Source organism: Pelophylax lessonae, assembly GCF_965119305.1.
Source record: "Pelophylax lessonae genome assembly, chromosome: 1".
Taxonomy (NCBI): domain Eukaryota; kingdom Metazoa; phylum Chordata; class Amphibia; order Anura; family Ranidae; genus Pelophylax; species Pelophylax lessonae.
In genome coordinates, this window is record NC_138768.1 from 287,780,294 (window position 1) to 287,803,931 (window position 23,638).

The window sequence follows — 23,638 nt, forward strand, 5'->3', positions numbered from 1 at the left end:
AAGAAGAACAAGGAGTCCTGAAAATAATGGTTTGACCCGGACAGAGCCCTGATCTCAACATCATCGAGTCTGTCTGGGATAATAGATACGGAAGGATCTGAGACAGTCTACATCCACAGAAAATCTGTGCTTAGTTCTCCAAGATATTTGGAACAGCCTACATGCTGAGTTGTGTGCAAGTAAGTGCTTGATGCTGTTTTGAAAGGGTGGTCACTCCAAATATTTATTTTAATTGTATTTCTCTTCTGTTTGTTTACTTTTGATTTTGTTAATTGATAAAAATAAACAATTAACACTTCTTTTTTTTTAACACTGCTAATTCTGAAAGCATTCCTATTGTATTGCATTTTTTTACACCTGCCTACAACTTTTGCATAGTAGTGTATATATATTTCTGACAATTTAGACTTCCTGGAAGAAAAAAGTGTTTTTTTTTCTCAACAGAAAAAAAAGAATAATTATTTTAGAAACACACCTGATTCACAGCCACATAGTGGATGTGCAAATCCATCAGGAATAAAGCATTATACTAAATTGTTCGATCATCATGTGTTGTATTTATGTATGCACAGCATGTGTGCATTTGTTTATGTATTAACAGCACATGGCCTTTACATTTCACCATTGCAGTGATGCAACTGAATTCAGAATGAGCTATTGTCAATTAGGTGACTGGACTTTTATACTCATCCACTTAGCAGTGCAGGTCAGTGGAATAATAAACACCCCACCTTGCTACTTCAGATGGCTAAAAAAAAAAAAATCAAACAAGATGTTATGAATAATGTAGTGAAATCTTCTTTCTCTCTCTCTGCCTCTTTCTGCCCTTCAAATCCTGAGAGGATGAGTGAGGCTGCTTGTCTGCCTTATTAACGACTATTCAGGCATTTGATATTTGGAACAATGGTCATGCTCACCGGACTTTTTCACACCTATTTGCGTTTTAAAAAGAGACCCTCATGAAGCAAGCAGTGAAGTTTTGAATAGCTCTGCAATTTTAATGTACTAATCTACATACAATCTCCTATAAAGCAGTGTTCACCATTTCAAGATGACTGATAACTTCTAAGGAGCGCTGCCCTCAAATGAACTAAAATTCCCTTGTAAAACACTTGACACAATCATAGTTTTTTTTAATTGATTACTATTAGATGTAATAGGTTGTATACATTTGCTCTGTTTAAACAGTATATGTAAATTATGGTAACATTTTTAAAGACACCTATGTTTATGTTAGTTTAATTAGGGCAAATACCATCAGACACTAATATTTGCATCAGTCCAAAAAATATTTGAAACAGATTTTGGTAGATGCTGTAAAGCTATATCATCTGTTTTTCATGTAGCACATTTCCCAGCATAGGTGCTGGATGTGGGTCCTCCTGGGTCACCGCTAGCAAAAAAGTACCTTTAGACATGTTTCTCGAAGTGTGAGCACCAAGACAAGGACCAATCCAGTTTCTTTGGTTTTTAGGGTTTATTTAGGAACTTGGATGGGAGAAGGGATGAGTGGGATACTCCAACAACTAAACTATGCACAATTAGGCAGGGGCCGGATGGCTTGCACCCGAGGGTTCTTAAAGAGCTCAGCCAGGTGATTGCCAGACCATTTATCTTGATTTTTAAGGATAGTTTACAGACGGGTATGGTGCCAGCCAACGTGGTACTAATATTTAAAAAAGGGCCGAGATATATCCCAGTTAACTATAGGCCGGTCAGCCTAACATCAGTAGTCTGCAAGATTTTGGAGGAGATGTTAAGGGACCAAATACAAGACTTTAGTAATGAAAATGGTATTATTAGTAGTAATCAGCATGGATTCATGAAAAATCGTTCTTGCCAAACCAATCTATTCACTTTCTAGGATGAAGTGAGCTGCCACCTAGATAAAGGTAAGCCTGTGGATGTGGTGTATCTGGACTTTGCAAAGGCCTTTGACACCGTTCCCCCACAAACGCTTACTTTTCAAACTAAGGAAGGTAGGTATGGACCATAAGGTGAGTACCTGGATAGAGAACTGGCTCCAGGGGAGAGTGCAAAGGGTGGTGATTAATGGGGAGTACTCGGATTGGGCGGGTGTGGAAAGTGGGGTCCCCCAAGGTTCTGTCCTGGGGCCAATCCTGTTTAATTTATTCATAAATGATATAGGGGAGGGGATATCTAGTACAATCTCAGTATTTGCGGATGATACTAAACTAAGCATGCCAATATCTTCTATGCAGGATGTGGAAACCTTGCAAGCGGACCTGAACAAAATAATGGGGTGGGCAACTACATGGCAGATGAGGTTTAATGTTGAAAAATGTAAAGTAATGCACTTGGGTGCCAGAAACCAGAAAGCAAGCTACTCACTGGGGGGGGGGGGGGGACGACCTCTGGGTGAGTCTAGGATGGAAAAGAACCTGGGGGTACTGGTAGACAACAGGCTTGGCAGTGGCATGCAATGCCAAGCCTCTGCAAGCAAAGCCAACAGAATACTGGAATGTATAAAAAAGGGCATTCACTCCAGAAATAAAGAGATTATTCTCCCTCTCTACAAGACTCTGGTCCGGCCACATCTGGAGTATGCTGTCCAGTTCTGGGCACCGGTCCTCAGGAAGGATGTGCTGGAACTGGAGAGAGTCCAGAGAAGGGCAACAAAAATAATTAGGGGAATGGAGGACATCAGTTATGAGGAAAGACTACGAGCACTGAACTTATTCTCTCTGGAGAAGAGACGATTGAGGGGGCATATGATATCAATGTACAAATACTGTACTGGTGACCCTAGCATAAGGAACAAACTATTCAGAGAAAGGGAATTCAATAAGACACATGGCCACTCACTAAAACTAGAGGAAAGGCGGTTTAACCTTAAAATACATAGGGGGTTCTTCACTGTAAGAGCAGTAAGGATGTGGAATTCTCTTCCACAAACAGTCGTATCAGCAGGGAGCATCGATAGTTTAAAAAAATTATTAGATGGGCACCTTAAACACCACAACATACAGGGGTATACAATGTATGGTTAACAGCAAACACACAAACACATCATAGGTTGAACTGGATGGACTGATGTCTTTTTTCAACCTCACTAACTATGTAACTATGACTCTAGAAAGTGCTGCTTGACGCTGGTTAACTGTGGCCAGATGCCTGTTAACGATGACTTGACGCTGGTTAACGCTGGCTTGGCACTGTGACTTAGCACTTTAACTGCCAAAGTCCTTTTTAGCTTCCTGAAGTACTCCTTCCTGAGGTAGCTGACTGTGCACTTTAACTGCACTGCTGAACACTTCAGGGTCCACACTGGCACGAACTTTACTCCCCTAACTTCAGGGTTTTAATACTTGGCACCCTCTTTCACTGCCACAATTACTGGTTAGCTGGCTCCTGGATCCCCTTGACCTTCTGGATTGGTCCCCTCTCTCCTAGGCAGACCCCTGGGCAGATCTCTAGTACTCACGACACTGTTTTTCCTGAAGATCTCTGCCCAGCAGCTCCACTCGGTCAGCAACTCTGGATCCTTTCTGCAGCCCAGCTCAACTTCCGGTCCCCGGGCCGACTGCCTGGACCGCCCTCACACTTTTCAGGAGAGGAACAGCTGTCACCTCCTCGTGGGAATAATGCTCCTGCCAAAAGATGCTCTGTCACATGCTCCCTTAGGATTTATTCCCAATCCCAGGGTGAATTTCGGCAAACCCCGCCCACTGGGACAGTCATAAACCTTGGAGTGCTATTGGCTAGGTTTCCTCCACTGTTCAGCAAGATCCCTCATTGGATACAGTGGGGAGACTGCCCAGACTCAACAGTCACACCTGGAAACATGTGACAGCTAGCTAACAATTCAGGCCCCCCTGATAAGTAGACAGGGCCAGATATGTATTTACCTAGCACCTACCTAGGAGGGTGCTACATCCATATCATACAGCTAGGTCTCTTGATAAGATATATGTGGCTCTCATTATAAGATATATGTGGCTCTCATTGTTTGAGGGAAATCCTAAAAACATAACCTATTAGGGGTATTTAAAACAAATGGAAACCTTAACCTAATAGCACCTAGTTTGCAAATGCAATGCTATAAACAACTGACTTGTTTGTACCTTTTTTTTTCATGTTTTTTTTTTTTTTTCAAATCTAATTTACTGTTGATCTCCTTTATCATCTTGGCAGCCGCTTCCTGTCCTCATGAACGTAATCATGTAATGGCTCAGGGTAGGTTTCCTGATACATAAATCCCTGCATAATGTGTTGAAACAGCCACTAATGTTCTCTACTGGAAGCCTGCATGACAGGGTGACATGCAGGAGCCAAACTGGGAGACAGGAACAGAACCATATCAACCTACAATATAAAAGAAAGTGCCTAAACAAGGAACTTCAAGGAAGAATCACTAGGTATTATTTTAATGAAAGCTTCAGAAAATAAAATACTAAAAACTACTTTTGAAATTAAATTAGCATTTTTAAGGTTAAATTAGATGTTTTAACAATTCATTTTAAACATACTATTATGAGGACATGATTGTAGGAAGTTGTGACCAAAATGCAAGGAAAGGGCAAAGAACTAGTCACTGGTATTTTGTGTGGGTTCACTACGGCTGATCTTTTCACCTTTGACTGACTTATCATAACTTGTTCTGCACCATGTGTATATTGAACTAAAAAGTAAACTGTTTCTGGAGGAGGGTGTATAATTCTCCAGGTATCAAATAGGCGATGCTTCCTGATTAGCCTACGTAAACAGCTGGATAACCTATGTACCTGAATTATGGAAGCTGAAGCAATACCCAATTGTCTTTAGTGAGGGACATAACCATGATAAAGTTCCTTCCTACAATCGTAAATAGATGGGAGAGAGGAAGCAATTCTTAAGAACTCAGGTCAGAAAATGAACCTAGCTTGAATTATGGGCATAGACATTCAATCTTAAAGGGCGGTTTTGTTTGGATGGATGTATAAGACAGGAAAGCATTTGGATGCAAATTTAAATGAGCCGCCCTTACAAAAGTACATTTCTTGTATTATAATCATGTCTGACCATGAAGATTTAAACTCCTTCAATGCCACCATCTTTTCCTAATAAAATTAAGACCTTTGACATTATAAAAAATAATTTGCAAATTTTCATAAAAAGCAATACTGCTGCAGTTAACTTGAGGAAAAAAATGTAATCCACCAGAGTAAAGTAGGAAACATCCCTTATATGGTGGAAGCTGTCCTCTGCTTTCTATTAAATACTTACACTAAGTGCAATTTGGAACAAATAACTAAAAAACAACCACATGGGTATATAGAGGCTTCCTAAAAGGGATCTGGGTATGTAGGCAGACCATGTTAGGCAAACCACTAGCTAAAAGAGGTAAGATGTTGAGGTGTTAGGAAGGATTTCTTTGACTTGGACTTAGCCAGTCCAGTGTTTTTTAGGAGCGGTGGAGGATCATGGAGCTGGAATTGGTCAAATCAATACTTCTTCCAAGAGGGGTGGTTCTTGAGAAAATCTTCTACTTCCCTTAAGTCCCAGTTGCTATGTGGAGAGCCATCCTTGACTGAGATAAGACTAAATGGGAACTTCCATCGATATGGCACCTGGTGTTGTTGAAGATGATAGGTAATAGGTTTCAAATTATATAACTATAACAAGAGTAATAGGAGATAAGTCACTGAAGATTTTAATAATTTCCCCTCTAAATTTACTGTGAGTAGAGGATACAGTAGCAGGATTTCCTTAACCTCATAATAAAATAAATCAAACAATACCATCTCTGGGTTAGGCTCCTGCAGGTGTTTTAGGGCCCCAAAGACCTACATTACCATGCAAAAGTCTTAGGCAGGTGTGAAAAAATGCTGTCAATTAAGAATGCTGTTAATAGTTTATTTTTATCAGTTAACAAAATTGAATGTAAATGAATAGAAGAGAAATTCAAATCAAATCAATAATTGGTGTGTCACTTTTGTTTCCAGCGGTTTAGACATTAATGGCTGTTGAGTTATTTTGAGGGGACAACAAATTTACACTGTTATACAAGCTGTACACTCACTACTGTAGCAAAGTGTCATTTCTTCAGTGTTGTCACATGAAAAGATGTGAGGGGTGTACTCACTTTTGTGAGATACTATATATATATATATATATATATATACATGGTAATCCACTGTATGTTTAGGTCCCCTACAAAGTGAAATGTACCTCTTACAATTCTTCTTTTTAATTAATTATGGATGTGGACAGGGGTCTAGCAGTTTCTTGATTAGCTGCAGCTTCGTTATTCTTTCTTTCATATATATATATATATATATATATATATATTCTCATAAGAATATATAAACGTTTTTTCTTCTTTTTCTTGTGTGAGGATTGTTTTGGTAAGTTATTTAAAAATTATCAATTCTCATTTCATGCTTTGTTTATTTTCAGTTTTTAAATTGTATTGGTGTCTTATATGGATACAAATGAGGCCTATACACTCCTGAAAAAGCGGGAGTTCCTGCAAAATGTGTTGACCCTATCACTTCAACTATATGGATGTTTCAACTGGGATGTGTTATGGATAGGTTGATGGTGAAGCTGTGACTTCTTGTGTGTATGTAAAATTATGTTTTTAATGTGATTTGTGTTTTATGTACTTTTGGAAGCATATACAAAGTCGCATACAGAATCTTTTTTTCTTAGGGAAGTAAGCATGATGTGCCTTTCATCTGCTGCATTAAGTTTCCTTAGATGAACTCTACATCTACAGTTCTCAATGTTGCTAATCAATGGTATCCTCAATGCTGAGAAATAAAGGCAGACACATATCTATCATGCCATACCATCAGGGAGGCATGTGATTGGTCCCAATTTTTTTCTGCAGCAGGATAATGACCCCAAACTTACAGCCAATGTCATTGAGAACTATCTTCATTGTAAAGAAGAACAAGGAGTGCTGGAAGTGATGCTTTGTCCCCGACAGAGCCCTGATCTCAATATCACTGATTCTGTCTGGGATAGCATGAAGAGACAGAAGGATTTGAGGCAGCCTACATCCAAAGAAGAGCGGTGGTTAGTTTTCGAAGACATTTTGAACAACCTACCTACTGAGTTCCTTCAAAAACTGTGTACAAGTGTACCTAGAAGAATGAATGCTGGTTTGAAACCAAAGGGTGGTCACATCAAATACTGATTTATTTTTGATTGTTTTTTCTGTTTGATCACTTTAAATTGAGAAAAGTGAACAATTAATATATAGCATTCTTACTTTACAACATTTCTTTACACCTGCCAAAGTGCTTTGTTCAGGTCGCAGGATACTGTATGTTACGTATATGCCTAAGGTGTAAGGGGATGAATAGAGCCAGCAGATATGACTGAAGGTTTGCTTTTCTAAACGATACTGGAATACCCCAAATGTTTAGGTTTTGGCATCATTCCATTTTTTACAGGTTCAGTTTGCAATTGTCAGTGATAGAAGCAGTGCGGAAGCCAGGAAACCTGAGGAAACCAGTGGAGCTTCTGGATTTTACATCCGCCATTCACGGCTTCCCTAAGCTACATTATTTAAACTGTAAATGTCAATACTTTGAGTGAAGTATTTATATTCAATAAGACTAGTGATGAGACAAACATAACTGGGTTTGGTTCAGGGCTGGTTCAGTGAAGTTCAGGTGCCAATTCCAAACCGCATAGAAGTCAATTAGAGTTACATGTTAAAAAAAACAGCAATGGCCATTTCCTAGACTATTAGGCAAAGGGTTGTCAAAAATGCTTAAAGTGAAACATTAAATATGCAAAACTCCTTAATAGGGATGATCGAACTTTTGAAAAGTTCGGTTCGACCAGAACACCCGAACTTCCCGAAAGTTCGGCCCGGATGTCAGAACACCATTGAAATCAATGGGACCTGAACTTCGGTAATCAAAAAACACCATTTTGAAGCCCTAAAACCCAATAAATGCCCCAAAAAGTGCCTAGGGTTCTGGGTCATGCCCCAGTGACTATTAATCACACAAAAAAAGTTCTTAAAAATTGTCATTTTTGATAGAGAGACAATTATTGAAAAAAATATTGAAAAAAAAAAGAGAGATTTCTTTGGATTTAGTGTCTGGGGGGGGGGGGGGGTCTAAAAAGTGTACCTATGAAGTTTCAGCTCTGTAGCATGTCCAGAACCAGAAAAAAGTGTGTTTGTATTAGAATTGCAGTAGAGCAGGATAGTGGCTTCGCTATTTTTACACCCGGCTTTTTGTTGCAGGCGTTTATAGGGCTTTTTTGTGGACGTGTTTGGAGGCAGGCATGACATCTGAACTTCTGTGTAGGGGTATATATACACACACACATGTATCTATATATACACATACACATATATAGGTGTGAAAGTAGCAGAACCCTATGCCTGTGCTAATGAAATAATTAACAGGCATAGGACTTCGTTCCTATCACACCTATATGTGTGTATGTGTATAAATACATATAGTGAAAGTAGCAGAACCCTATGCCTGCGCTAATGAAATAACTAACAGGCATAGGACTTCGCTCCTATCACACCTATATGTGTGTATGTATATAAATGCATATAAGTGTGTGTGTATATATACCCCTATACAGAAGTTCAGATGTCATGCCTGCCTCCAAAGATGCCCAAAAAATGCCCAAAAAAACGCCTGCTACAAAAACGCCCAGGTGTGTTGTTGCAGGCGTTTTTTTGGGCATTTTTTGGGCGTCTTTGGAGGCAGGCATGACATCTGAACTTCTGTATATGGGTATATATACACACACACTTATATGTATTTACATATACACACATATAGGTGTGATAGGAGCGAAGTCCTATGCCTGTTAATTATTTCATTAGCGCAGGCATAGGGTTCTGCTACTTTCACACCTATATATGTGTATGTGTATATATACATACATGTGTGTGTGTATATATACCCCTACACAGAAGTTCTGATGTTATGCCTGCCTCCAAAGACGCCCAAAAAATGCCCAAAAAAACGCCTGCTACAAAAACGCCCAGGTGTGTTGTTGCAGGCGTTTTTTTGGGGCATTTTTTGGGCATCTTTGGAGGCAGGCATAACATCTGAACTTCTGTATAGGGGTATATATACACACACACACTTATATGTATTTATACACATACACACATATAGGTGTGATAGGAGCGAAGTCCTATGCCTGTTAATTATTTCATTAGCGCAGGCATAGGGTTCTGCTACTTTCACACCTATAAATGTGTATGTGTATATATACATACATGTGTGTGTGTATATATACCCCTACACAGAAGTTCAGATGTCATGCCTGCCTCCAAACACGTCCACAAAAAAGCCCAATAAACGCCTGCAACAAAAATGGCAAGGTGTGAAAGTAGCGAAGCTACTATCCTGCTCTATTGCAATTCTAAGAGAAACAATCTTTTTTCTATGGCGGTCACCCTGACATGGAAGGGTTTTGTCACCCTGCTATAGCAGTCAGAGTCAGTTAATCCTACACTACACTACGGTCCCCTGACACTTAACACTTTCCCTACAGAAACTAGATTATTAAATCTAACTATAGTGGAAAATAGTACCCTAACTACACTAGATACCCCTTTCCTCACACTAATAATTGCTAAATGACACTTTGAAGCAGGAGTAACAGAACTGCTTCCACTCTCTTCCACTTTGTATTACAATGCTAGAGATTTGGCGGGGCTATCGTATATACTGGGGGGCGTATTTACTAATGATTGGCCTCTGGACCCCCTAGTCACTCCAATCACATTCCTAGCATTCTTCTGCCCCCTCAATTGGCTTTTACAGATGGTCCTGGTCCAATCACAGGCTTTTAAAGCCCAGTTCCTGTCCCATTGCATTTTGGGCGGTTCTGGTTGCCAAATTCCGAACTTTTTCAGCAAAAAGTTTGAAATTCGGCCGAATTTCGAACAGTCAATTTTCGTGTCGAACCGACGGTCGACACAAACCGTTCGATCATGCCTACTCCTTAAATAACATGCCTGGGGGATGCCCTGGTCCTACTTTTAAAGTGTATTCTTTATGATGTATATAACCTCCTGCAACAAAATTGACTTTCACCAAGAAGATTGTGTGTTTAAATTGCTGGGCAAAATGACAGCACCCAGACTCTTTGTTCTGTTTGTAAACCCAATCACCAGCGTTCTCCCTTCATTTACTAAATACCAGACCTTTATCCTAGAAAAGGGTCTGATATAGATGTTAATTGGGGGACCCCCACACAAAACAACAGCATAGAGCAGGGATCCTCAAACTACGGCCCTCCAGCTGTTGCAGGACAACACATCCCATGAGGCATTGTAAAACTCTGATATTCAGAGACATGACATGGTATGATGGGAATTGTAGTTCCTGAACAGCTGGAGGGCCGTAGTTTGAAGACCCCTGGCATAGAGGTTCCCCCCATTATTCATACAAGGCCCTTTGGGTCTGGTGAGGATATCAAGAGAGAAACCCAAGCAAAAAGGAAGAAAGATAAAGCGTGAGGTCCCCCCAAAAATCCAAATCAGACTTTTATTTAAACATGCGCTCCTGCAAACCAAGAAAGGGAGGAGCAGTGTTAAGCCCCTTCCTCTTGAGCCATACCAGGCCACATGCCCTCAATAGTACAAACAAATGGCAAGGAGCACATGGAAGGGCAAACAAAACACCTGTTATTAATGCAAACTGCTAGGCAGGAGAATTTGATTGTAGAATTCGATTAAACTGTGGCCTGGCTGGTAAGCTGGCCTGGAGAAAGGGCCAAATCCACTTTGAGGATGTGGCTGTCTCAATATTCCACGATTTCTCAGTGAAACTGCAGAAAAAGAGAGCCACCTTCACTGAAATCAAGATGAAGATGAGGGATTCAGGGATTGTATATTCCATGGCTCTCCTGAAGGTGATCGACGGTGGCAGAGAAATAGATGCTGCCTAGGATTAGTTTGCCATGAAAGGCCACCCTCCATAGACTCTACTTGAATGGATCTCCCTTATTTCATCACTGAATCCCATTTTTCTGGCATTTAGAGCTAGGAAGCAAAGATAAGTTGAGCTGGAGGTTTGTTTTTATTGCTATTTGACATGCATCGCCTTTCCATGTGCCTCTTGCTGTTAAGGCCAGTTACAAGTTGGGAAAGTTGCCGTTTGTTTGTACTGTTGGTTAATTGGTGAAGGGGCACGCTGGCCATCTGCCCCTGTGCCTTTAAGGAGAAGTGGGCACCCTCTAGGCTTATCTGCTCTCAAATTACCCATCATTATACTGTATATGTGCCCCCACTATAGAGGTTCTCAACATGTATAGGACATTATACATTTACAATGTATGTAAATGGAGTTAGGACTGCAGATAATACTGGGGTGCATTGTCCCGGTCTTTACAGCTTCTTCATGTATTTGCAAATGTGTGCAAATTATATTCCTATTTTTAATGTGAAATGTTAGACAGGAAATTTGGTTTGTTGTAGACTGGCTGGTAAATTGAGCTGGAATTGTATCATTGTAGTTGTTTCACATGCCCTCAACATAGGAAGCACCTTATTCCCATGTTGATAAGGACAAGGGCCTCTTCCCCATAGCCCTGGCCCAGTATTTGAGGGAGTCTGCAGGTAGGGACTTATCAGAATCTGGAAGCCCCCTTTAACAATAGGGAGGCACCAAGATACTGCAGTCTATGTGTATGAGTAAGGGGTACATAATGCCCCTACTCATTGAAAGAAAAAATTGATCCAAAGTGTAAAAAACAAAAGTATTTAATTTAAAAAATATATTTCCAGGTTCGGGTGGTAAGAAAGGTACCCTTGTTCTTAACAACATGAAGATAAGGTGGTTTTCAATGGTTTTTAAATTCCCCTTAAAGTTAAAGTGATATTAAAGGCTTGTTTTTTTTTTAAATAACAAACATGTTATACCTACCTGCTCTGTGTAATGATTTTACACAGAGCAGCCTCGATCCACCTCTTCTTGGGTCCCCGTCTGTTCTCCTGGCTCCTCCCTCCTCCCGAGTGCCCCCACAGCAAGCAGCTTGCTTTGGGAGAACATGAGCTGCCTCGCTCCCAAGCCCCTGCTCTGTGTGTGCATTCACACACAGAGCACAACTCATCTCTGCCCACTCTCTCCTCTGACAGTATCAGCCAATAAGGAATGAGAGCCAGGAGAGCCGGGAGAGCCAAGGCTCTTGTGCACATAGCTGGATTGGGATGAGGCTCAGGTACATTTTTGGGGGGCTGAGGACACTGTTGAACACAGAAGGTTTTTTTACCTTCATGCACAATGCAGTCTTTACAACTACTTTATTACCAGTAATGTATTCTGTTTTTGTTGTCAACTATTCCTGGCTCCAGAAAGAAAAAAAAAGAAAGAATCTGTTATTTATAGTAGTAGACTAAAAACCTACTACAATATATGATGGTTGGCTCCTGCTGAATAGGCTGAAAGTTCAAAGTTCAGACAAACACCTGTGCTGGGACCTCAACACTAAATAAAACTAGTAGAAAGCATTCCTACTCTTCATACTTGTCTAGTGAAGAAAATGTAACTGACCCCTAGATCTATTTTGTTTTCATTGATAACAAATGGCACTAGTATTGGGAAATGACAGGATACAAATTTCACAGAAAACAATTGCAAGGCCCCTTAAAAATTCAACAAAATAATGTTAGTAGTGTTATTTAATGTAAAACCAACATATCCCAGCATTTTTTTTTTTTAGAAGTTTTGGAAGCCCTTATTATACCTCTAGAGGATTTTGTAATCAGAAATAAAAAGTATATAAGCTGAAGAATCTGTGCAGCTGTCAAAAACAGTAATACAATTTTAGGTGACATTAAGACTCTCAAGAGACATAATTTAGACTTGTTGTCAATAACAGTTTCTTTAGAATAGGAATAATATTGTACCAGTTTAAAAGACTCCTTCAGATCTGAGAAAAAGTTGTAATGAGTTTGTTTTTACTGTACTTGTGTTAATAATCTTCTAAATTTCATACTGAATTGATTACATACTGTATATCTATTTAAGTCATTTTAAATTTAAAGTTAAATACCGTGTATATTAAAAATATCAAATCATGATCCTTTTACTGAGTGTAAAGTGAACCTGTGCTTTGCCTATGCAGGGTGAAGTAAGCAGATTTTACTTACCATCCCTTAGCTTCAAAGCTACCTTAGCTGTCAGTAGTGATGGATGAACATCGGCCGGGGCGGTTCGTGAACGTCAGCCGCAAATTTTCTCAAAAGTCCGCGAACCGCAAGTTCGCGGTGGGCCCCATGGACTTTAATGGGAGGAAAACTTTAAAAACCCTAAAACAAAATGAGGTTGAAGGATTGTAAGAGGTGCATGAAAGTCAGCCAGCCCCCAGTCTGATGTACTCACCCTCCAGTCTGTCACCAACCAAATAAAAGCTGTCTCTTGGTACAAAGAACAGGGGTTTAGTTGACACACATTTGCAAACGCATGTGAAAGCTTCAGAGCCACTTCACGGCACCCTGTTAAATCTGCAGTCCTACACTCTTAATTTAGTGTCCTCACACTGGAGGCACATGGCCGCTAATGGATGGATGGGGGAAAAGGTGAGAGGGAGACAGCCCAACCTCCCCGAACCCACCCTCATCCACGACTGGCTGTTGTCTCAAAGACTCAAATAATTAGGTTATAACTATGGTGCAAACTGGAAGAGACCAGCTGAAAAGCATTACACCTCCATCCCCTTGGTGGATGCAGTATATAGATAGGAAGGGATTTTATGTATGGGGCATGGCCTGTAAAGCTCACTGCCTTTGAAATCCATAATTTCCTCGTTGGGACTTTATGTGAGACAAGCAGGACATGCTATTGGTCTCCATCCCTGTCTACGGAAAACACTAAGGTCAAATCAAAACTGCATCCACCAAAAACGCACGAAAATTGCACGGTGGGACTTTATATGAGGCACCAAGCTGTAAGCAAGGCGTCTCCATCCCTGGTTGCTTAAACATATTGGACTAGGTGGGACTTTAAATGAGACCCAAGCTGGTGTTGCCCGGCGTCTCCATCCCTATAACAAAAAACATAATGAGGTTGAAGGATTGTAAGAGGTGCATGAAAGTCAGCCAGCCCCCAGTCTGATGTACTCACCCTCCAGTCTGTCACCAACCAAATAAAACCTGTCTCTTGGTACAAAGAACAGGGGTTTAGTTGACACACATTTGCAAACGCATCTTTGTACCAAGAGACAGGTTTTATTTGGTTGGTGACAGACTGGAGGGTGAGTACATCAGACTGGGGGCTGGCTGACTTTCATGCACCTCTTACAATCCTTCAACCTCATTTTGTTTTTTGTTATAGGGATGGAGACGCCGGGCAACACCAGCTTGGGTCTCATTTAAAGTCCCACCTAGTCCAATATGTTTAAGCAACCAGGGATGGAGATATACAGTATAAAGTCCCACCGTGCGATTTTTGTGCGTTTTTGGTGGATGCAGTTTTGATTTGACCTGTTTTCCGTATACAGGGATGGAGACCAATAGCATGTCCTGCTTGTCTCACATAAAGTCCAAAAGAGGAAATTATGGATTTCAAAGGCAGTGAGCTTTACAGGCCATGCCCCATACATAAAATCTCTTCCTATCTATATACTGCATCCACCAAGGGGATGGAGGTGTAATGCTTTTCAGCTGGTCTCTTCCAGTTTGCACCATGGTTATAACCTAATTATTTGAGTCTTTGAGACAACAGCCAGTCGTGGATGAGGGTGGGTTGGGGGAGGTTGGGCTGTCTCCCTCTCACCTGTTCCCCCATCCATCCATTAGCGGCCATGTGCCTCCAGTGCGAGGACACTAAATTAAGAGTGTAGGACTGCAGATTTAACAGGGTGCCGTGAAGTGGCTCTGCAGCTTTCACATGCGTTTGCAAATGTGTGTCAACTAAACCCCTGTTCTTTGTACCAAGAGACAGGTTTTATTTGGTTGGTGACAGACTGGAGGGTGAGTACATCAGACTGGGGGCTGGCTGACTTTCATGCACCTCTTACAATCCTTCAACCTCATTTTGTTTTTTGTTATAGGGATGGAGACGCCGGGCAACACCAGCTTGGGTCTCATTTAAAGTCCCACCTAGTCCAATATGTTTAAGCAACCAGGGATGGAGATATACAGTATAAAGTCCCACCGTGCGATTTTTGTGCGTTTTTGGTGGATGCAGTTTTGATTTGACCTGTTTTCCGTATACAGGGATGGAGACCAATAGCATGTCCTGCTTGTCTCACATAAAGTCCAAAAGAGGAAATTATGGATTTCAAAGGCAGTGAGCTTTACAGGCCATGCCCCATACATAAAATCTCTTCCTATCTATATACTGCATCCACCAAGGGGATGGAGGTGTAATGCTTTTCAGCTGGTCTCTTCCAGTTTGCACCATGGTTATAACCTAATTATTTGAGTCTTTGAGACAACAGCCAGTCGTGGATGAGGGTGGGTTGGGGGAGGTTGGGCTGTCTCCCTCTCACCTGTTCCCCCATCCATCCATTAGCGGCCATGTGCCTCCAGTGCGAGGACACTAAATTAAGAGTGTAGGACTGCAGATTTAACAGGGTGCCGTGAAGTGGCTCTGCAGCTTTCACATGCGTTTGCAAATGTGTGTCAACTAAACCCCTGTTCTTTGTACCAAGAGACAGGTTTTATTTGGTTGGTGACAGACTGGAGGGTGAGTACATCAGACTGGGGGCTGGCTGACTTTCATGCACCTCTTACAATCCTTCAACCTCATTTTGTTTTTTGTTATAGGGATGGAGACGCCGGGCAACACCAGCTTGGGTCTCATTTAAAGTCCCACCTAGTCCAATATGTTTAAACTTTAAAAACCTTTAGATCATATTTGCAGCCACAAAAGATGTACTAGCTGTGCATAAATAGTCCCAGCACATGGACAATGTCATAACAGAAGTATTGCAATTGGAAAAGTTGCCCTAAATTTTTATTTTTTTTTTACAGCAAAAAATATATATATATTTTTTCATAAATCAGCCAGAACTGACAGCAGCCGGTAGATACATGTCAAATTCATATAGAGTCCATTCACACATCTGTAAAATGGGACTGCATCCATTCCACAATTTGGCGGAACCTTTGCAGACCCATTGTTTTCAATTTCCAGTCTGAAAAATTAGGCATTCCCAGGATAAAGAAGTAAGTGTCGGCCATTCCAGGCCCCAAAAATTAGCCCACGTGCGTTTACTTGACAGTTAAGAACGTAGTATTCTGTAGCTAAAGGTACATTAGGCACATTCACAAGATACAGAAGTGAGTGTCGGCCAGTATTGGCCCCAAAAATTAGCCCACATGGGTTTACCTGACAGCTAAGAACGTAGTATTCTGTGGCTGAAGGTACATTAGGCATTCACACAGTATACAGAAGTAAGTGCCAGCCTGTATAGGCCCCAAAAATTAGCCCATATGGGTTTAACTGACAGCAAAGAACGAAGTATTTGATGGCTAGAGGTACATTAGGTGTTCACAGGATACAGAAGTAAGTGTCGACCTGTATAGGCCCCAAAAATTAGCCAACATGGGTTTAACTGACAGCAAAGAACATAGTGTATTTGATGGCTGGAGGTACAGTAGGCATTCACAGTATACAGAAGTAAGTGTCGGCCTGTATAGGCTCCAAAAATTAGCTCACATGGGTTGAACTGACAGCAAAGAACGTAGTATTTGATGGCTAGAGGTACATTAGGGGTTCACAGGATACAGAAGTAAGTGTCGGCCTGTATAGGCCCCAAAAATTAGCCCACATGGGTTTAACTGACAGCAAAGAACGTAGTGTATTTGATGGCTGGAGGTACAGTAGGCATTCACAGTATACAGAAGTGTCGGCCTGTATAGGCTCCATAAATTAGCTCACATGGGTTGGACTGACAGCAAAGACCGTAGTATTTGGTGGCTGGAGGTACATTAGGCATTCACAGAAAAAATAATTGTCGGCCCTGAAAGGCCGCAAAAATTTGCCATTCAATGAACATCAAATGCATTTTATGCCACTGTATTTAGTGAAGCAAAGGGCCAGGAATTGCTGTGGGTGGATGGCAGTCTGGCGGATATTTGTGGCCTGGCATGAGGAATTTCAATGAAACATGGTCTACTGGTCACATGTGTTGAATTCCTCAGAGATCCATGCCTCATTCATTTTTATAAATGTGAGGTAGTCTACACTGTCATGAGCTAGGCGAGTGCGCTTATCGGTCACGATCCCCCCTGCTGCTCTGAACATCCTTTCGGACAGGACACTGTACGGGGGGCAAGCCAACATTTCCATTGCAAATTGTGCAAGATCTGGTCAGAGGTCAAGCCTGCCCACCCAGTAGTCCAGGGGTTCATCACTCCTCAGAGCGTCCACATCGGCCGTTAACCCGATGTAGTCGGACACCTGTCGGTCTAGGCTTTCCTTGTTGCTGGATCCGGAGTACAGCTGTCGATGGTTCAGCTGAAAGAAGGATCTCATATCTGAAGTGACCAAGACATCTTCAAACCACCCTCTTCTTGCAGGCGCTGTTGGATTGCTACCTGCAACTGGAAATTCCTCTGCCAGCACACGGAAAAGCAGAATGCAGCATTTCCTGCAGCAAGGCCTGGAAGCCCTGCATTCTGACCGCCCTCTGTGATTGTGGTAACATTTCCGGCATTTTGTGTTTGTACCGGGGGTCTAAGTACATTGCCACCCAGTACTGCTCCTTGGCCTTTATGCATTTTATACGGGGTCCCCCTTAAAACACTGGAGCATGTAGGCCCCCATTCGCACAAAAATGGAAGCGGTGTAGTGGCCTGATTCCACCTCATCATCCAGGATAATGTCATCCTCGTTCTCCTCCCCCCATCCACGGATAACACCAGGGATCCCAGAAAGGTTTAAAGCATGCTCTTCTTGCTCCTCCTCACCCCCCCCCCCCAGCACCATCCTCCTCTGACTCCTCTTCAGACTCCTGCTGTTGATTTTTCTCATCCAACATTGCGACTTCCTCATCTTCCTGCTCCTGCTCCTCGACGGCTTGATCAATGACAGGATGCAATGCACGCTCCAGAAAGAAGGCGTAAGGTATGATGTCACTTATGGTGCCCTGGCCGTGACTGACCAGTTTGGTGATCTCATCGAATGGCTGCAGAAGTCTGCATGCATCCCGCATGAGTTGCCACTGGCGAGGTGAAAAAAACCCAAGCTCCCCAGAACCTGTCCTGCTGCCGAGTTCGAACAGGTAGTCGTTAACTGCACATTCCTGCTGGAGCAGCCTATCGAGCATATGCAACGTTGAGTTCCATCACGTCGGGCAGTCACAAATAAGACGCCTAAGGGGCAGGTTGTGTCGCCGCTGAATGTCAGCAAGGCGAGCCATGGCGGTGCAAGATCTTCTTAAATGGCCCGAGATTTTCCTGGCCTGCCGCAAAACGTCCTGGACCCCAGGGTATTTGGCAACGAATAGCTGCACCACCAAGTAAAGGACGTGTGCCATGCATGGCACGTGTGTTATTTTGCCCTGTTCCAGCGTGCTCAGCAGATTGGCACCGTTGTCGCACACCACGTTACCAACTGTCAAATTCAGCTATGTCAGCCACTGATCTGCCTGTAAACGCAAAGCTGAAAGGAGTGCAGGACCAGTGTGGCTCTTGGCTTCCAGGCACAACAGACGCAGCACAGCATAGCAACGTCTCACCTGGCATGTGGAATAGGTTCTGGGGATCTTGGGCTGCGCAGTGGAAGAGACGATAGCAGCGGAAGAGGAGGAGTCAGCTGAGGAGGAGAAGGAGGAGAAGAAGAGGCAGGCATGCTTGCAATCCGTGGCGGTACAACTAAATCTACACGGGTGCCATGGGTTACATGCTTGACTGCCGTCAGAAGGTTCACCCAGTGGGCAGTAAAAGTGATAAACCTTCCCTGCCCGTGTTTGCTAGACCATGTGTCTGTGGTCAGATGTATCTTGGCACCAACACTGTGTGCCAGAGATATATTCACTTGCCGCTGAACATGGCCATACAGCTCTGGGATGCCCTTCTGCGAGAAATATTTCCTGCCTGGGACCTTCCATTGTGGTGTTCCAATGGCAAAAAATTTACGAAAGGCCTCCGAGTCCACCAGTTGATATGGCAGTAGTTGGCGGGCTATCAGTACCTGACAAGCCAGCAGTCAAATGTTGGGCAAGAGGGTTATCCGGCGTCATCTTTTTTTTAAAGTTCCAACATTTGGACCACAGAAGCCTGCCTTTTTCCAGAACAACGTGACAACGGCATCATGGAAGGTGGAGTTGAGGGCAAATGTGAGGAGAGAGGAGAAGGAGAAGGAGAAGGGGCTGGATGGTGAGAGCCTGGAGTGTGGCTTTGTGGGTTCTGATGGTGTTGCTCCCACTGGGCTCGGTGATGGGAGTTCAGGTGCCTTCTTAAGGCGGTTGTCCCTAGGTGTGTGTTGGGCTTACCGCGACTTATGCGTTGACTGCAAAGGCTTCAGTTGGCAACACTGTTGTCAGCAACGGACACATTAAAAAAAGCCCACACTGCTGAGCCATGTGCCGGCGTCCTGGGAGCGCCAGATGTGACTGTACATGGTTGATGGCTCGCTCCTGATACATTTGCAGTCTGCTTTGTACCTCTTGTGCAATGCAAGTTCTGCCTGCCTCTCCTCCTTATCTGCCGGTCCGTCTCTCACTCTGAACTCCCTTCCTCTTCCTCTCTTGTGGCCACCCACGTGACATCCATAGACTCGATATCATCCACGTCACCTTCCCCACAACTAACATTTGAGATCTCGGAGTAGGCAGCAACAGTGGGGACCAACCTCCTTGGGCTGATCTGGGTACTGTCGTCAGACTGCTGAGTGGCAGCTGTTGCTATCTCCTCTTCCTGATCCGATTCCAACAATGGCTGCGCATCACAAATGTCTTGTGATGGATTGGAAAATAATTCCAGTGACTCAAGCCGAGGGTATGTGGTGGTTGTGTCTTTGGGGGTGCACACAGCAGAGCGTGAAGAGGGTGCAGATAGAGAGGATGAGGAGGGTGCAGAAGAGGAAGGCTGAGTGAGCCATTCAACCAAGTCTGGTGCATCCTTTGACGTAATTGCACATGGCTTTTGAAACTTCACAGTTTGGCTCCGGCCTACTGCTCCTGCCCTACCCCTACCACCCCTGCGTACGTGTCTGCCTCTTCCTCTGCCTGTCATGTTTTTTAATTACCCTGTGACAAAAGTATCTAGAGAATCGCAGTATATCTGGAAAAGGGTAGAAAACACCCCCCTTCTATCTGTGGTATTGGGGGGCCACAGGTTTATCACACCAGTTCTACAAATAATTGGCCAGTAACTGTTGTCACTGTGTGAAGCACAGTCAACACAGCAAGAGAGGCCAAATTTTTGCAGGACTAACATACACTCTTAGAAAAGTATACTGTTAAATAACACCCCACTTCCATATGTGGTATTGGGGGGCCACTGGTCTATCACAGCAGTTGTTCAAAAAATTGACCAGTGAGTTTGGCACTGTGTGTACTAGACTTAACTCAGCAAAAGAGGCAATATTGTTGCAGGACACAAATACACTTGTAAAAGTATACTCAGATAACACCCCACTTCAATATGTGGTATTGGGGGGCCACTGGCCTATCACACCAGTTGTTCAAAAAATTGGCCAGTAACTGTTTTGACAGTGTGTTGCACTGTCAACACAGCAAGAGAGGCCACATTTTTGCAGGACTAACATACACTCTCTGAAAAGTATACTGTTAACCACTTGCCGACCGCCGCAAGTACATATACTGTGGCGGTCAGCCCCTCACAGGCAAAGTGACGTACCGGTACGTCACTAGCCTATGAGGCTCTAGGGAGCGAGTGCGCGCCGCCGGAGGCGCGCTCCCGCGCGGTCACGGACCCCCCCGCACGTGTGAGCGGTGGACCCGATGTCCACCGCTCACTCGCGATCGTCCGTGACAGCGGGAGAAAGGTGGGTGGCTGATGTAAACAAGCCGCCTGTCATTTTCCCCTGTGTAAGAACAGTGATCATACGGTTCTACTATGTAGGACCGTTGATCATTGTTCCTACACGTCAAACCACAGCCAATCACAATTAGAATCACGCCCCTAGGGACACACACAGCCCCTCCCTCTCAAAAAAGTTAACCCCTTCACTACCAGTGTCATTTTACAGTAACAGTGCATATGTATAGCACTTATTACTGTAGTAATGTCACTGGTAACCCCAAAAGTGTCAAAAATGTCAGTCAATGGTCCGATCTGTCCGCCCCAATGTCGCAGTCCCGCAAAAAAAATCGCAGATCGCCGCCATTACGCGTTAAAAAAAAACAACAAAAATGACAAAAATCTTTCCCTTTGTTAGTAAACGCGATAACTTTTGCGCAAACCAATCAAAATACGCTTTTTGCAATTTTTTTTTACCAAACATATGTAGCATAAAACAAATTGGCCGAAAATGTTAAAAAATTTTAAATTTTTACATTTGTTTGGGGGAGGAATTTCATATAAAACAATTTGAAAAATATTGTTATTCTTGCAAAATTGTCGCTCTTTTTTTGTTTATAGCGCATGATCAAAAAATCGTACAGGTGATCAAATACCAACAAAAGAAAGCTCTGTTTGTGGGAAAAAAAGGACGTCAAATTCGTTTAGGTACAGTGTCGCACAACAGTGCAATTGTCCGTTAAAATCACGCAGTGCCAAATCGCAAAATACCCCCTGGTCAGGAAGGGGGTAAAATCTTCCGGGGCTTAAGTGGTTAAATAACACCCCACTTCAATATGTGGTATTGGGGGGCCACTGGTCTATCACACCAGTTGTTCAAAAAATAATTGGCCAGTAACTGTTGTCACTGTGTGTAGCACTGTCAACACAGCAAGAGAGGCCACATTTTTGCAGGACTAACATACACTCTTAGAAAAGTATACTGTTAAATAACACCCCACTTCAATATGTGGTATTGGGGGGCCACTGGTTTATCACACCAGGTGTTGAAAAAATTGGCCAGGGAGTTTGGCACTGTGTGTATCAGACCTAACTCAGCAAAAGAGGCAATATTGTTGCAGGACACAAATACACTTGTAAAAGTATACTCAGATAACACCCCACTTCAATATGTGGTATTGGGGGGCCACTGGTCTATCACACCAGTTGTTCTAAAAATTGGCCAGGGAGTTTGGCACTGTTTTTAGTATTGCTGCAGCAACGCTCAGTCACCACACTTGTCACAATGCTGCACAGTGAACAATAATACTACTAATCCACTATAATATGCTTTCTACAAAGTATATTATACTGTGGATTACCCCCCTCCCCCTCCCCCTTTTTAGTGCACTGCACAGCAATACCAAAACATTTGCAGCCCTTTAAATGACTTTTGTGGACATTAACAGAGTGATTTCTGTCACTGCAGATGCTGATCTCTAGCTGTCAGGAGCAAGGCAAAAATGTACTAGTTGGAGCTTAGTTAGTTCTGGGGACTTTCTGGTGCCTAAATAGCCAAGAAATCATACAGGAGGAAGAAGAAGAAACCACATGCTTCCATATATGCAAAAGTACCAGCAACCTTTCTTTACTCCTGATGATGAGAGAAAGATAGCAAACTATAAGCTGATCAGCCTATTATAAGACATCCCATCATGTACCTTACGGCTGAGCCTGATGTGCCGAGGGAAGGCGTCTAGTACAACCCCTGCTCAGGGATCACCAACATTGTAACAGTGGCCTCGAGAGCACAGTGGTGTAAGGGTGCCTGAACCTTTTTGCGTGTGCAGGGTGTGTGACCAGGGTGGCCAGAAAGCCAGACAACAGGTGTTGGTCAATCAGCAGACTCTGGGCTGCTGGCAGCAGGTAATTGGAGACAGGCAGGTGTATGCCAGGCAGAAGAGATGCGGGGTTGGTAACAGACGGTCAGATGCAGGCATAGACCGCAGGCAAAGAATGGTCAGGGTACAGGCAACTTGAGTTCAGGCAGATAAGCAAGAGACAAAAGGCAAAGTTCAGACACAGACACGGACCAAGGTCGGGATAAGTGAGGTACAATGGAGTCAGAGGCAGGCCGGGTTAAATACAGGAATCAGCAGGATTAGGTTTCAATAACACAGGTACAGCTGCAGATCAGACCGAAAAATTCTTGTGAACCTGTTGCACTTATATATGCCATTTGGCGCCAACGTTATTTGCATGTGCGTCTGTATTTTTATGCGCAGGCGCACATTCATGTGCTTGGCATAATGGGCACTTGTGGGATCACGCATTCATGTCTGATTTTGAGCATCAGCTGTGCTATGGCCAGCACCTCCCTGACACATACCCTGACTAGCTCATCCTTTCTTACGGGCATTTAACCTGCTTTCGGAAGCTCATATTTCAGTCATTCTGAAGTCTGGCAAAGATCCTGCCTCAGTCATTAACTATCAGATGATTTTGCTCTTGAAAATTGATATACAAATCTTTGCTAAAATTCTGGCAAATTGCCTGCTTCCGGTGCCTAATTCCCTCATTGCAAAGGATTAAATGGGGTTTCTCCCAGGCAGAGAAGCTAGGCACAATACCCTGAAAGCCTTAAACATTCATTACTGGCTTACAAGCTCCAAACAGGATGGTTTGATATTCAACGGGTTGACCTGGGACTAGCGGTAGACTTAGCTGTAGTTTCACAGGCATTAGGCCTGGGAAGTTGCTTGATCTGCTTTATTATGTCCC